Source organism: Pongo pygmaeus, chromosome 20 (genome assembly GCF_028885625.2).
Source record: "Pongo pygmaeus isolate AG05252 chromosome 20, NHGRI_mPonPyg2-v2.0_pri, whole genome shotgun sequence".
Classification (NCBI taxonomy): Eukaryota; Metazoa; Chordata; class Mammalia; order Primates; family Hominidae; genus Pongo; species Pongo pygmaeus.
The window spans coordinates 10,314,801-10,330,355 of record NC_072393.2 but is presented as its reverse complement, the minus strand read 5'-3'; positions in this window follow the sequence as shown (position 1 = coordinate 10,330,355).

Here is a 15,555-nt window from a genome sequence, read left to right as displayed (position 1 = left end):
GGTTAAGAACCCCGTGGGCCGGACAATTCTAACCTAGTACGGGGCGCATCGGGGAGCGCTTAGGTGGTGGGGCTCTGGCCCAGCCTGGAGACACAGAGATGGCAACTTCATTGGAGGAGGGGATGCTCTGTACAGAGTCACTGAAATGGGAGGTCTTAGCTAGGGGAGGAATAGAGTGGGGAGATGGGGCCGCCGTGCAGAGCCCCCAAAGCAAGACTAAGTCTGGGGTTTTTGGGCAAGGGCTTCTCAAGCCCAGCACTCTTGACCCTTTGGGCGGCCTAGTTCTTTGTGTGGGGGACTGTCCTGTGTATTGGGGGACATTTAACACCATCCCTGGCCTCCACCCACTAGATACCAGTGGTTCCCTACTCTCCCCGTTGTGACTACCAAAAACGTCTCCAGAGACTGCCGGATACTCTCTGAGGGGCAAAATAGCATTGCACTCAACGACTCCAAATTTTTTTCTCCATTGCACACCCCTATAGGTAAAACTGTTAAAGTTACACCCCCAGATGGATATTTATTCATTTATTTATTTTTTGAGACAAGGTCTTGCTCTGTTGCCCAGGCTGGAGTGCAGTGGTTTGATCGTGGCTCACTGCAGCCTCGAACTCCTGGGCTCAAACGATCCTCCTGCCTCAGCCTCCTAAGTAGCTGGGACTACTGGCATATGCCACTATGCCTGGTTAATTTTCAATTTTTTTTTTTTTTTAGAGACGGGGTCTCACTATGTTGCCCAGGCTGGTCTCAAACTCCTGGCCTCAAAGATGGATATTATTTATAAATTGTATACAAATACAATTATATCAATATATTCTGTTAACTGTTATATAAAATATCGATAGCTAAATGAAGCTGGGCATGATGGTTCGCACCTGTAATGCTAGCACTTTGGGAGGTGAAGGTGGGAGAATCACTTGAGGTCAGGAGTTCAAAACCAGCCTGGGCAACATAGCAAGACCTTGTCTTTAAAAAAAGAAAAAAGAAAAAGAAAAAGTTATTTTAAAAAACGAAAAAGCAAACAAAACCCCCCAAATCTAGATATTCTAATGTTTTTCCAGTTGAACCCCAAAGCTTTGTTTATAGGGTGTATGTACTCCACTCTGGAGACTACTGTATTTGCAAACTACAAGCAGTTCATGATTCTTGGTGGCTGAATGGTGGAATTCTAGGCAGGATGGGGGCTGGAAACTGCACAGAAGACCTGGGACTTTATACTGAGGGAAGTGGCGAGGTTTGGAGGGGATCGCCTGTCATAGTTGTCAGTTACTAATCTATTTGCCTAGCACAGAGGGAGGTCATAGCTATGTCCCATTCACTGGCTGAGACGGGCAGTGAGTGGGCAGGAAACAGGTAAGAGTCTGAGCTAGCCCTGACATAAATCAGATCTGCTAGGTTTTTTGTTTTTTGATTTTTTTTTTTAAGCACAGAATATGCAGAGCAAAGGTCTGTTAGGTTATAATCACCGTGGCAACCACATAGAGCGTGTACTCTGTTCCCAATGCTGTTCCAGGCACTGTGGACATGACAGCAAACAAAACAAAGATCCCTGCCCTCGTAGAGCTAGCATTTTTTTTTTTTTTATTTGTTTTAAGAGACAGGGTCTCACTCTGTCACCCAGGCTGGAGTGCAGTGGCACAATCATAGCTCCGCTGCAGCCTCAACCTCCTGAGCTCAAGCAATCCTCCCGCCTTGGCCTTCTGAGTAGCTGAGACTGCAGGTGTGTGCCACCACATCTGGCTAATTTGTTATTTTGTTGTTGTTTTGCTTGGGTTTTGTTTTTGTTTTGAGACAGAGTCTTGCTCTGTCACTCAGGTTGCAGTGCAGTGGCATGACCTCGGCTCCCTGCAACCTCTGCCTCCCGGGTCCAGGCAATTCTCCTGCCTCAGCCTCCCGAGTAGTTGGGACTACATGTATGTGCCACCACTCCCGGCTAATTTTTATACTTTTTTGTAGAGCTGGGAGGGGGGCATCTCACTATGTTGCCCAGGCTGGTCTTGAACCTCTGGGCTCAAGTGATCCTGCTGCCTTGGCCTCCCAAAGTGCTGGGATTTCAGGCGTGAGTCACTGCACCTGGTCCATCCTTACGATTTCATGTAGTCTTTGTAGCTTAGGACTTGAGAAATGGCTTTGCTGCTGGGCTGTTCTGGCTCAGGGCCTCTCAGAAGGTTGCAGTTGAGGAGTTGGCCAGGGCTTCAGTCATCTGAAGGTTTGACGGGGGCTGGTGAATCTGCTTCCAACGTGGCTCACTCCCAGGGCATGCACATGGGTGCTATGATCGGCGGGATGCCTCGATTCCTCCCAGTATACTTGAGTGGCATGAGTGTACTCCCAACATGGGAGCTGGCCTCCCGAGCACACCTTCCAAGAGCTGAGAGCCAGGTGGAAGTTGTATCTTTTTATGATCTAGCCTGAAAGTCACATATCACTTCTGCCACATTGTGTACATGAAAAGCTCATTGGCTGGGCACAGCGGCTCATGCCTGTAATCTCGGCACTTGGGAAGCCAAGGCAGGAGGATCACTTGAGGCCAGGATTTCGAGGCCATCCTGGGCAACATAGTGAGACCCCATCAGCCAGGCGCGGTGGCTCACTCTTGTAACCCCAGCACTTTGCGAGGCCAAAGTGGGTGGATCACCTGAGGTCAGGAATTCGAGACCAGCCTGGCTAACATGGTGAAACCTCGTCTCTACTAAAAATACAAAAATTAGCTGGACGTGGTGGCGGGTACCTGTAATCCCAGCTATTTGGGAGGCTGAGGCAGGAAAATCACTTGAACCCAGAAGGCAGAGGTTGCAGTGAGCCAAGATTATGCCACTGCACTCCAGCCTGGGTGACAGAGCAAGACTCTGTCTCAAAACCAAAACAAAACAAAACAAAAAAAGCAGCAAATCTTGACCTGGAACTGGAACCTTGGAGGCTTAAGCTGGGTGACTGTGTTCAATTATGGAGGAAGGCTGGGTGCAGCAGCTCACACCTATAATCCCAGCACTTTGGGAGGCCCAGGAGGGCAGGTCACTTGAGGCCAAGAGTTCGAAACCAGCCTGGCCAACATGGCAAAACCCTGTCTGCTAAAAATACAAAAAGTAGCCACGCATGGTGGTGCGTGCCTGTAGTCCCAGCTACTCGGGAGGCTGAGGTGGGGGAATCACTTGAACCAGGGAGGCAGAGGTGGCAGTGAGCCAAGATCGCATAACTACACTCCAGCCTGGGCAATAGAGTGAGACTCCATCTCAAAAAAAAAAAAAAAAAAAATGCCGGGCACGGTGGCTCACGCCTGTAATCCCAGAACCTTCGGAGGCCGAGAGCCCAAGGTGGGCGGATCACCTGAGGTTAGGAGTTCCAGACCAGCCTGACCAACATGGAGAAACCCCATCTCTACTAAAAATACGAAATTAGCCGGGCATGGTGGTGCATGGCCTGTAATCCTAGCTACTCGGGAGGCTGAGGCAGGAGAATTGCTTGAACCCAGGAGGCAGAGGTTGCAGTGAGCCGAGATCGTGCCATTGCACTCCAGCCTGGGCAACAAGAGCAAAACTGCATCTCAAAAAAAAAAAAAAAAGAAAAAAAAATATTGTGGAGGAGATGGAGACCATTGGAGCATGTGCATGCTTTTCACAATCTAGTCAATTTCCCACTCCAGTTGAGTCAAATGAAAAATTGATCGGGAATGCTCAGAGCTGGAGAAGCTGTAGGGAAATGAGAAATCTCCCAAATCATTAGAGACAGCATCCGTTGGTGAAACCTTTTGGGAAGGACACCATGGAAAAATCTACTACTAAACTATTAAGCATGCTGGATTAATCATGTCTCATTTTCTGTTGCTGTCTTCTTCTTCTTCTCCTCCTTCTCCTCCTCCTTCCTCTTCCTCCTTCCTCCTCCTCCTTCTCCTCCTCGTTCTCCTCCTCCTTCTCCTCTTATTCTTCTTCCTTTTTTTTTGTTTTTGAGATGGAGTCTCGCTCCGTTACCCAGGCTGGAATGCAGTGGTGCGATCTTGGCTCACTGTAAGCTCCGCCTCCCGGGTTCACGCCATTCTCCTGCCTCAGCCTCCCAAGTAGCTGGAACTACAGGCGCCCGCCACCACGCCTGGTTAATTTTTTGTATTTTTAGTAGAGACGAGGTTTCACCTTGTTAGCCAGGATGGTTTTGATCTCCTGACCTCATGATCTGCCCGCCTCAGCCTCCCAAAGTGCTGGGATTACAAGTGTGAGCCACCGTGCCTGGCCTTTTTTTTTTTTTGAGACAGAGTCTTGCTCTGCCACCCAGACTGGAGTGCCGTGTCATCATCATAGCTCACTGCAGCCTTGAATTCCTGGGCTCAAGTGATCCTCCTGCCTCAGCCTCCCAAGTAGCTTTGACGATAGGTGTGCACCATCATGTCAGCTAATTTTATTATTTGTGTAGAGACGGGGTCTCACTATGTTGCCTGGGCTGATCTCGACCTCCTGGGCTCAAGTAACCCTCCCTCCTTGGCCCCCCAAAGTCCTGAGATTACAGGCATGAGCCACTGCACCTGGTTTGAATTTTTCTTGCAACAAGCATCTAATTTATCATTTTTGTAATGAGAAAAAAATACCCAATAATAATAAATCCAATTAATTTTCTTTTCTTTTTTCCTTTTTTTAAGACAGTGTCTTGCTCTGTCACCCAGGCTGGAGTACAATGGTGTGCTCTCTGCTCACTGCAACCTCGACCTCCCGGGTTCAAGCGATTCTCCTGGCTCAGCCCCTGGTGTAGCTGGGATTACAGGCGCGTGCTGCCACGTCCGGCTAATTTTTTGTATCTTTAGTAGAGACAGAGTTTCACCATGTTGGCCAGGTTGGTCTCGAGCTCCTGACCTCGTGATCCGCCCACCTCAGCCTCCCAAAGTGCTAGGATTACAGGTATGAGCCATCGCGCCCAGCCAATCCAATTAATTTTTAAAAATAACATGTATGAAACCCTGGACACTATCTTTGACAATGATGCCTAACAGGTGAGAAGTACTTTGGGATTTTATAATTTGAGTAGTTCTCAGTAAATGGAACATCCTTTGTAGCACAAAAATCAGTTGTTCGAGTTTTGTGAAATCAGTTTCATACATTTTTCCAGGAATACATTATGTGCAAAAGTTGAGGAACCTGTTTGGTGGGGCTCTGCTCAAATGAATTTGGTGAGTGGTGAGTGGAGAAATTATAATGGCTAAAATAAATTCTCTGAGTGTATTTGGAGCTCACTGAGTGTCAGGCTCTCTGCAGGTTATGCCCTAAGCCTTAGGATCTTCTGGCTTAGGCATGATTGGCACTTACAGATGAAGAAACTGAGCCTCCAAGAGATTAAGCAAATCACGTGGATACCCAGTTTATAAGTGGTATAGCCAGGATTTGAACTCAGGCCAACTGACTGCAAACTCCTTCAAGCTGGAATTCAGGTTGAGAATTGTAGAGATGAAGGGGGCATGCTTTGGAACCAGACAGTCCTTAACCAACCTTCTTTCCTTCTTTCCTTCCTTCCTTCTCTCCCTTCCTTCCTTCCTTCCTTCCTTCCTTCCTCCCTCCCTCCCTCCTTCCCTCCCTTCCTTCTTTCCTTCTTTTCTTTCTTTCTTTTTTTTTTTTTTTTTTTTGAGACAGAGTCTTGCTCTGTCACCCAGGCTGGAGTGCAGTGGTGCGATCTTGGCTCACTGAAACCCCCACCCCATTGGTTCAAGCAATTCCCTGCCCCAGCCTCCCGAGTAGCTGGGATTATAGGCATCCGCCACCATGCCTGGCTAGTTTTTTATATTTTTAATAGAGATGGGGTTTCACCATGTTGGCCAGACTGGTCTCAAACTCCTGACCTCAGGTGATCCTCCCACCTTGGCCTCCCAAAGTGCTGGGATTACAGGCGTGAGCCACTGAGCGCAGCCTCTTTTCTTTCTGGTGTTTTTTTTTTTTTTTCTTTTTTTGAGACAGAGTCTTGCTCTGTCGCCCAGGCTGGAGCACAGTGGCGTGATCTCACATCACTGCTACGTCCGCCTCCTGGAGTCAAGGGATTCTCGTACCTCAGCCTCCCAAGTAGTAGCTGGGATTACAGGCGTGAGCCATCGCACCCGGCCCCGACTGGCTTTTTCTCAGTACTTTCCCTCGGGGCCTTCTGGCCTTGGTTCTCCTCCAGAATGTAGGATCAATGATTAATGATGGATGTTTCTGCTGTCAGGAGCTGAGATGTGGCAGCGGTCCCTGGAGTGGAGTGAGGAACTGTTTCCCACAGGCCACGCCCTAGGAAAAGCAAGATAAACCAAAGTGGTGGGCATGGTGGCTCACACCTGTAGTCCCAGCACTTTGGGAGGCTGACATGGGAGGATCACTTGAGTCCAGGAGGTCAAGGCTGCAGTGAGCTAGGATCACACAACTGCACTCCAGCCTGGGTGACGTGGCAAGTCCCCACCCCCCAAAAAAGAAGAAAGCAGCTAGACGTGATGGCTCATGCCTATAATCCCAGCACTTTGGGAGGCCAAGGCAGGCAGATCCCTTGAGGCCAGGAGTTCGAGACCAGCCTGGCCAACATGGTAAAACCCTGTCTCTACTAAAGATATAAAATTAGCTGGGCATTGAGGCACACGCCTGTAATCCCAGCTACTACTTTGGGAGGCCGAGGCGGGCGGATCACGAGGTCAGGGGTGTTTGAGACCAGCTTGGCCAATATGGCAAAACCCCGTTTCTACTAAAAATACAAAAATTAGCCAGGTGTGGTGGTGCAGGCCTTTAGTCCCAGCTACTCAGGAGGCTGAGGCAGAAGAATCGCTTGAACCTGGGAGGCGGATGTTGCAGTGAGCCAAGATCAAGCCACTGTACTCCAGCCTGGGCGACAGAGTGAGACTCCGTCTCAAAAAAAACAAACAAACAAACAAAAAAAAACCAAAAAAAAAAGCCAGTCGGTGCAGACACCAGACCTGTAATTCTGGGATGTGGGATGGACAGACAATGTCCTCTTTCCACTTTACATTTTGGAATTTTAAATTTGCCGATAGCATTCCCTCCCCTCTAAGCATGATACTCTGCCCTTTTTTCCTTTTCTGATTGCAAAAGCAAAGCGTGTTGGACTCCTCCTCCAAAATATTACACATTAAGAAGTGTTTGATCCAGAAGGAGGAAGTCCCTGTGTACACACAGTAAGAAATGTTACATATTTTTGTCCTTGGCTACTCAATGTTTTCCGTGTTGAATAGGGGATGCAGGATGTGCACGTTCTGGTTCTGGGGGGAGGAGTGTACGATAAAGGCTTGCGATGGAGCTTCCCACTTTCTTTTCTTCTCTTTCTTTTCTTCCTTTCCTTTCCTTTCCTCTCCTCCCCTCCCCTCCCCTCCCCTCTCCTCCCCTCCCCTCCTCTCCCCTCCCCTCTCCTCTCCTCTCTTTCCTTTCCTTTCCTTTCTCACAGAGTCTGGCTTTATTGTCCAGGCTGGAGTGTAGTGGTGCAATCTCGGCTCACTGCAACCTCCGCCTCCCAGGTTCAAGGATTTCTCCCATCTCAGCCTCCCGAGTAGCTGGGATTACAGGCGCCCGTCACCAAGCCTGGCTAATTATTTTGTATTTTTAGTAGAGTCGGTGTTTCGCCATGTTGGTCAGGCTGGTCTCGAACTCCCGACCTCAGATGATCCACGTGCCTCGGCTTCCCAAAGTGCTGGGATTAGAGGCGTGAGCCACCACGCCCAGTCCCCATTTTCTTTTCTACATGTCTGCCTTTGGGGGAATCTTTTTATTTTCATGTATCCTAAAAAGATAATAAGTACAGGCCAGGTGTGGCGGCTCCTACCTGTAGTCCCAGCTCCTCGGGGGGCCAAGGCAGGAGGATCACTTGAGCGCAGGAGTTCAGGCTGCAGTGAGCCATGATCATGCCACTGCACTCCAGCCTAGGTGACAGAGTGAGACCCTGTCTGTGAAAATGAATAAAAAGTAAAATTAAAAAAGTAATCAGTATAGCTGGGCATAGTGGCTCATGCTTGTAATCTCAGCACTTTGGGAGGCTGAGGAGTGGGGAATCACTTGAGTCCAGGAATTCAAGACCAGCAGCTTGGGCAACATAGCAAGACTCCACCTAAAAAAAAAAAAAAAAAAAAAAAAAGAAGAAAGAAAGAAAAAGGAGAAACAGTGAAGAAATTTAAAGACTCAATGGGCCAGGCATGGTGGCTCACGCCTGTAATCCCAACACTTTGGGAGGCCGAGGCAGGCAGGGATCACGAGGTCAGGAGATCAAGACCATCCTGGCTAACATGGTGAAACCCCATCTCTACTAAAAATACAAAAAATTAGTCGGGTGTGGTGGTACGCTCTTGTAGTCCCAGCTACTCTGGAGGCTGAGACAGGAGAATCGCTTGAACCTGGGAGGCAAAGGTTGCAGTGAGCGGAGATCGCGCCACTGCACTCCAGCCTGGGGGACAGAGAGAGACTCCATCTCAAAATAATAATAATAATAAATAAATAAACAAAGACTCAAGGAAGCCAAAAGTTGGTTTGTTAAAAAGATAAAGAAAATTGACAAACCTTTAGCAATACTGACAAAGGAAAAAAAGGTGCAAATAACTAAAAGTAGAAATGAAAATAGAGGCATTACTACTGACCTTACAGAAATTTAAAGGATTATAAGAGAATGCTATGAACAATTATTCACCAACAAATCAGATAATCTAGCTAGATGAACAAATTTCTAGAAATACATAAAACTAACTCAAGAAGAAATAGAAAATCTCAACAGATCTGTAATAAGAACTAGAATTAGTAATCAAAAACCTCCAAACAAGAAAAGGTCATGAATGAATGATTTCAGTGATGAAGTCTACCAATAAGGTAAGTACACATTCTTTTCAAATGCTTCCAACAAATAGAAGAGGAAGGAACATTCCTTCCTTCCTTCCTTCCCTCCCTCCTTCCTTCCTTCCCTCCCTCCCTCCTCCCTCCCTCCTCCCCTCCCTCCTTCCCTCCCTCCTTCCTTCCTACCTTTCCTCCTCCTCCTTCTTCTCTTCTCTTTTCTCTTCTCTCTCCTTTTCCTTCTCCTTCTCCTTCTCCTTCTCCTTCTTCTTCTACTCTTCTTCTCCCCTTCCCTTCCTGTCCCATCCCGTCCAGTCCCGCCTTGTCCCATCCCTTTCCTTTTCGACAGGGTCTCAGTCTGCTGCCCAGGCTGGAGTGCAGTGGTGTGAATGATTTACTGCAGCCTTGACCTTCTGGGCTCAAGCAATCCTCCTGCCTCCCATGTAGCTGGGACTACAGGCACACACCACCGCATCCGGCTAATTTCTTGATTTTTTTTGTAGAGACAGGGTCTCACTTTGTTGCCCAGGCTAGTCTTGAATTCCTGGACTCAAGTTGTCCTCCTGCCCCAGCCTCCCAAAATGTTGGGATTACAGGAGTGAGCCACCCCACCTGGGGTCTCTCTCTCTCTCTCTCTCTCTCTGTGTCTCTCTCCTTTTCTTGGATACAGGGCTTTTCTCTGTTACACAAGCTGGAGTGCAGTGGCCTGGTCATAGCTCATTGCAGCCGCCTCTGTCTCCTGGGCTCAAGGAATCCACCCACCTCAGCCTCCTAAGTAGCTGGAACTACTGGTGTGTGCTATCATGCCCAGCTTTTTTCTTTTTCTTTTTCTTTTTTTTTTTTTTTTGAGACGGAGTTTCACTCTTGTTGCCTAGGCTGGAGTGCAATGGCGCGATCTCGGCTCACCGCAACCTCCACCTCCTGGGTTCAAGCGATTCTCCTGCCTCAGCCTCCCTAGTAGGTGGGATTACAGGCATGTGCCACCATGCCTGGCTAATTTTTCATTTTTAGTAGAGACGGGGTCTCTCCATATTGGTCAGGCTGGTCTTCAGCTCCTGACCTCAGGTGATCCACCTGTCTCAGCCTCCCAAAGTGCTGGGATTACAGGTGTGAGCCACTATGCCCGGCCAATATTTTTTTAATTTTTAATTTGAGACGGGGTCATGCTGTGTTGCCCAGACTGGAAGAGGGATTTTTTTTTTTTTTTTTTTTTTGAGACAGGGTCTCATTGTCACTGAAGCTGGAATGCAGTGGTGTGATCAGAGTTCACTGCAGCCTCAACCTTCCAGGGTCAATCCATCCTCCCACCTCAGCCTCCAAAGTAGCTGGGACTATAGGCACATACCACCAAGCCTGGCTAATTGTTGTATTTTTTGGTAGACACAGGGTTTTTCCATGTTGCCCAGGCTGATTTGGAACTCTTGGACTCAAGCAATCTGCCTGACTCAGCCTCCCAAAGTGCTGTGACTACGGGTGTGAGCCGTCATGCTCAGGAACAGGAGAAAATCTTTCTTTCGTTCTTTTCTTTTTCTTTTTCTTTCTTTCTTTCTTTCTTTCTTTCTTTCTTTCTTTTTTTTTTTTTTTTTTTGAGACAGAGTCTCGCTCTGTCACCCAGGCTGGAGTGCAGTGGTGTAATCTCAGCTTGCTGCAAGCTCTGCCTCCCGGGTTCACACCATTCTCCTGCCTCAGCCTCCTGAGTAGCTGGGACTACAGGCGCCCGCCACCACATCTGGCTAATTTTTTTGTATTTTTAGTAGAGACGGGGTTTCACCATGTTAGCCAGGATGGTCTCGATCTCCTGACCTCGTGATCGGCCCGCCTCGGCCTCCCAAAGTGTTGGGATTACAGACGTGAGCCAGTGAGCCACTGTGCTGGCCTTTTTTTTTTTTTTTTTTTGAGACAGAATTTCGCCCTTGTTGCCCAGGCTGGAGTGCAATGGCATGATCTTGGCTCGCTCCAACCTCTGCCTCCAGGGTTCAAGTGATTCTCCTGCCTCAGCCCCTCGAGTAGCTGGGATTACAGGCATGTGCCACCACACCTGGCTTATTTTTTTGTATTTTAAGTAGAGACAGGGTTTCTCCATGTTGGTCAGCCTGGTCTCGAACTCCCAACCTCAGGTGATCTGCCTGCCTCAGCCTCCCAAAGTGCTGGGATTACAGGCGTGAGCCACTGTGCCGGCTAATTTTTTTATTGTTGTTGTTATATAGATGAGAGGTTTTTATGTTGCCCAGGTTGTCCTCAAACTTCTAGCCTCGCCTCCTTATGCACCAGGACAACAGGCCTGAGCCACCATGGCTCCCAAGAATATTTCTTAATAATTTCTTTTACACCCTATGGGGCCAGCATTCCAGACACTGATACGACAAGAAGAGAAAACTACAGACCAATATTCCTTATGAATATAGATGCAAAAATCCTCAACAAAATGTTAACAAACCAAATTCAGCAGCACATTAAATGGATTGGATACCATGGCCAGCTGAAAATTATTCCCCTAGTGAACCCTGCCTCCTAGTGAACCCTGCCTCCTAGTGGTCGTGCCTTGCATGGTCTCCACCCATGCTGAATAATACTGGCTTATGTGACCAATAGGACATTGCAGAAATGATGGCGTGTGACTCCTGAGGCTAGGTCATAAAAAGCACTATGGCTCCCTCTGCTCCTTCTCTTGGAATATTGACTCTTGGAGAGCCAGTTCCCATATTGTGAGGAAGCTCAAGCAGCTTCCTCTCCGTAGCCTCTCCATAGGGCTCCATGGAGAAATCCACATGACATGGACCTGAAGCCTCTCACCACCAGTCCCCACCAACTTGCCAGTCATATGAGTGAACTACCTTGGAGGTGGGTCCTCCAGCCCCAGTGAAGCCTCCAGATGACAGCAGCCCCCCACTGACATCTTGACTACAACCTCATGAGAGCCTCTGAGCCAAAACTGTCCAACTAAACCACTGCCTGTGAATTCCTAACCCACAGAAATGAAATTATAATAATAAATATTTATTGTTTAAGCCTCTACATTTTGAGGTGATTTGTTTCATAGGAATAGATAACAAATGCCCTAACTCAGGAGTAGGCAATTTTTTTTTTTTTTCTGTAAAGGACCAGATAATAAGTATTTTAGGTTTTCAGGCCACATAGGCTCTCTGTTGCACATTCTTCTTTGTTGTTTATTTTTATTTAGTTTTAGAGACGGGTCTCACTCTGTTGCCCAGACTGGAGTGCAGTGGTATGATCCACCCTCCTCAAGTAGTTGGGACTACAGGTACACACCATCATGCCTGGCTCTCAGGAAGTGACGTGATCCATCCTCCCAAGTAGTTGGGACTACAGGTGCACACCACCATGCCTGGCTCTTGTCTAGGCAGATCATGAACTCCTGGCCTCAAGGGATCCTCCCACCTCATCCTCCCAAAGTGTTGGGCTTACAGGCAGGAGCCACCATGCCCAGCTTGTTGTTGTTGTTGTTAATCAATCCTTTATTTATTATTTATTTATTTTTGTCACCCAGGCTGGAGTGCAGTGGCGCAATCTCGGCTCACTGCAAGCTCTGCCTCCTGGGTTCACGCCATTCTCCTGCCTCAGCCTCCTGTGTAGCTAGGACTACAGGTGCCTGCCACCACGCCCCGCTAATTTTTTGTATTTTTAGTAGAGATGGGGTTGCACCATGTTAGCCAGGATGGTCTCGATCTCCTGACCTCGTGATCCTCCCACCTTGGCCTCCCAAAGTGCTGGGATTACAGGCGTGAGCCACCACGCCCAGCCAATCAATCCTTTAAAAATGTTTTAAGGCCAGGCATGGTGGCTTACACCTGTAATTCCAGCACTTTGGGAGGCCGAGGCAGGCGGATCACCTGAGGTCAGGAGTTAGAGACCAGCCTGACTAACATGGAGAAAGCCCATCTCTACTAAAAATACAAAAAGATTATCCGGGCATGATGGTGCATGCTTGTAATCCCAGCTACTGTGGAGGCTAAGGCAGGAGAATGGCTTGAACCCAGGAGGCAGAGGTTGCGGTGAGCACACCATTGCACTCCAGCCTGGGCAACAAGAGTGAAACTCTGTCTCAAAAAATACATATATTTTAGCTGGGGGTGGTGGCTCATGTCTGTAATCCCAGCATTTTGGGATGCTGAGGCAGGTGGATCGCCTGAGGTCAGGACTTCAAGACTAGCCTGGCCAATGTGGTGAAACCCTGTCTTTACTAAACATAGAAAAATTGGCTGGGCATGGTGTTGAGCACCTGTAATCCCAGCTACTGGGGAGGCTGAGGCAGGAAAATTGCTTGAACCTGGGAGGTAGAGGTTGCAGTAAACCGAGATCTCCCATTGCACTCCAGCCTGGGTGATAAGAGCGAGACTTTGTCTCAAAAAAAAAAAAAAAGAGTTAAAAAAACGCCCTACTCTTAGCTTGAGGGCTGTACAGAAACAGGCCATAAGCCAGTTTGCCTGCCATCTTTCCTTCCTTCCTTTCTTCCTTCTCCTTCCCTCTTTCCCATCACCTCCCTCCCTTTCCCTTCTTTCCCCTCCCCTCCCCTTCCTCCCTCCCTCCCTTTATCCTTCTCTCTCCTTTTCTCTTCTCTCCCTCCTTCCCTCCCTCCCTTCCTTCTCTCTCACTCCCTTTCTTTTACTTCTTCAACCATTCATTCAGCAAAATGAGCACCTATTATGTGCCAAGCCCTGAGTGTGTCTGTGATTATAACTGTGGCTAAGACAGGGAGCCTCCCTGCTCTCCTGGGGCTCCCAGTCCAGTAGGGGAAACAGACAGCAAAGACACAGATAAAGAATCTTGGCTGAGTGCGGTGGGTCATGCCTGTAATCCCAGAACTTTGGGAGACTGAGGCGGGCAGATCACCTGAGGTCAGGAGTTAGAGACCAGCCTGACCAACATGGTGAAACCCCGTCTCTACTAAAAATACAAAAATTAGCCAGGCATCATGGTGCACGCCTGCAATCCCAGCTACTAGGGAGGCTGAGGCACGAGAATCACTTGAACCCAGGAGACAGAGGTGCAGTGAGCCTAGATCATACCACAGCAAAGCACTCTGGCCTGGGGACAGAGTGAGACTCTGTCTCAAAAAAACAAAAAAACAAAAAAAATACTAAGAATCTAGAATCTGATTATGCACTGTGACGTTTTCTTTTCTTTTCTTTTTTCTTTCTTTTTCTTTTTTTTTTTTTTTTTTTGAGGTGGAGTTTCGCTCTGTGGGCTAGGCCAACATATCTTTCTTTAGAGATGGGGTCTCACTATGTTGCTCAGGCTAGTTTCAAACTTCTGGGCTCAAGTAATCCTAAAGTGCTGGGGTTATAGGCATGAGCCACCATGCCTGACCAGTCAACTCAGTTTCCACCCATCAATCATCTGAGCCTTTCCACCTCAGGGCTGGTCAGTTCTTCTCCTACTCAAACACCTTCCATGGCTCCCTGCCGCTTTTGATAATGGCCAAACCCTTTAGCCCAGCATTCAAGGACCTTTAAGAAGTCAACCCTGCAGTGGCTCACACCTGTAATCCCAGCATTTTGAGAGACCAAGGTGGGAGGATCGCTTGAGCCCAGGAGTTCAAGACCTGTCTGGGAAATATACTGCAACATCATCTCTAGAAAAAAGTTTTAAAAATTAGCCAGGTGTGGTGGCACACATCTGTGCCTGTAATCCCAGCTACTCAGGAGGCTGAGACGTGAGAATCACTTGCATCCAGGAGGCAGAGGCTGCAGTGAGCCAAGATCATGCCACTGCACTCCAGCCTGCGCAACAGAGCAAGATCCTGTCCGTAAAAGCAAACAAACAGACAAAAAAAAAAAAAAAAAAAAAAAAAGGAGTCAGCCCATCTGCAGCCTCAGCCCTCTCTCCCTCCTCTAGTCCCTCCTTCACACCCAAGTTCAACAGACATCTTGCAATCCCTCTGGCACTCCTTGGAGGTTCCCGGAATCCACATGGGCTTCTGTCTTAGCTTGGCAGAAGCCCCCACTCCTGCCGCAGCCCACGTTGATGAAACTCAGTCACCCTCCCTGCATCTCCTCTGGGCTCCTAAACTGCCTGGGCTTCCCCATCAAAGCTTCCATCATAGGCCGGATGCGGTGGCTCACGCCTGTAATCCCAGCACTTTGAGAGGCCAAGGCGGGTGGATCACGAGGTCAGGAGATCGAAACCATCCTGGCTAACACGGTGAAACCTCATCTCTACTAAAAATACAAAAAATTGGCTGGGCGCAGTGACAGGAGCCTGTAGTCCCAGCTACTCAGGAGGCTGAGGAAAATTGCTTGAACCTGGGAGGCAGAGGTTGCAGTGAGTCGAGATCGTGCCACTGCCGTCCAGCCTGGGCGATAGAGGGAGACTCCGTCCCAAAAAACAAAAAAACAAAAACAAACAACAACAACAACAAAAAACAAAGCTTCCATCACTACGAGCTCCTTGAAGGTACAGAGCAAGTGAACCATTAGGGCCAAGCGCAGAATGTGGGCACCAAACTCTTCCACCCATTTATTCACTGACTCATTCATCCATCCATCTATTCACTGAGTCAACACTTATTTCCTGAGCACCTACTGAGTTCCAGCTCCTGCTGTAGAAACAGGGAATACCACAGTGAATAAGACAGATACAACCCCGACTTTAAGGAGCTGACATTGTGGGGCAGGGAAAACACCCATTTAACATCCATCACCTTGGCCTCCCAAAGTGCTGGGATTACAGGCATGAACCACCATGCCAGAGGTGACATTTAAACAGAGCCCAGACAAGGGAATGGTTCAAGCCAAGCCGACTTTAGGGAGAGGGGTGCACCTGGGAGAGGAAC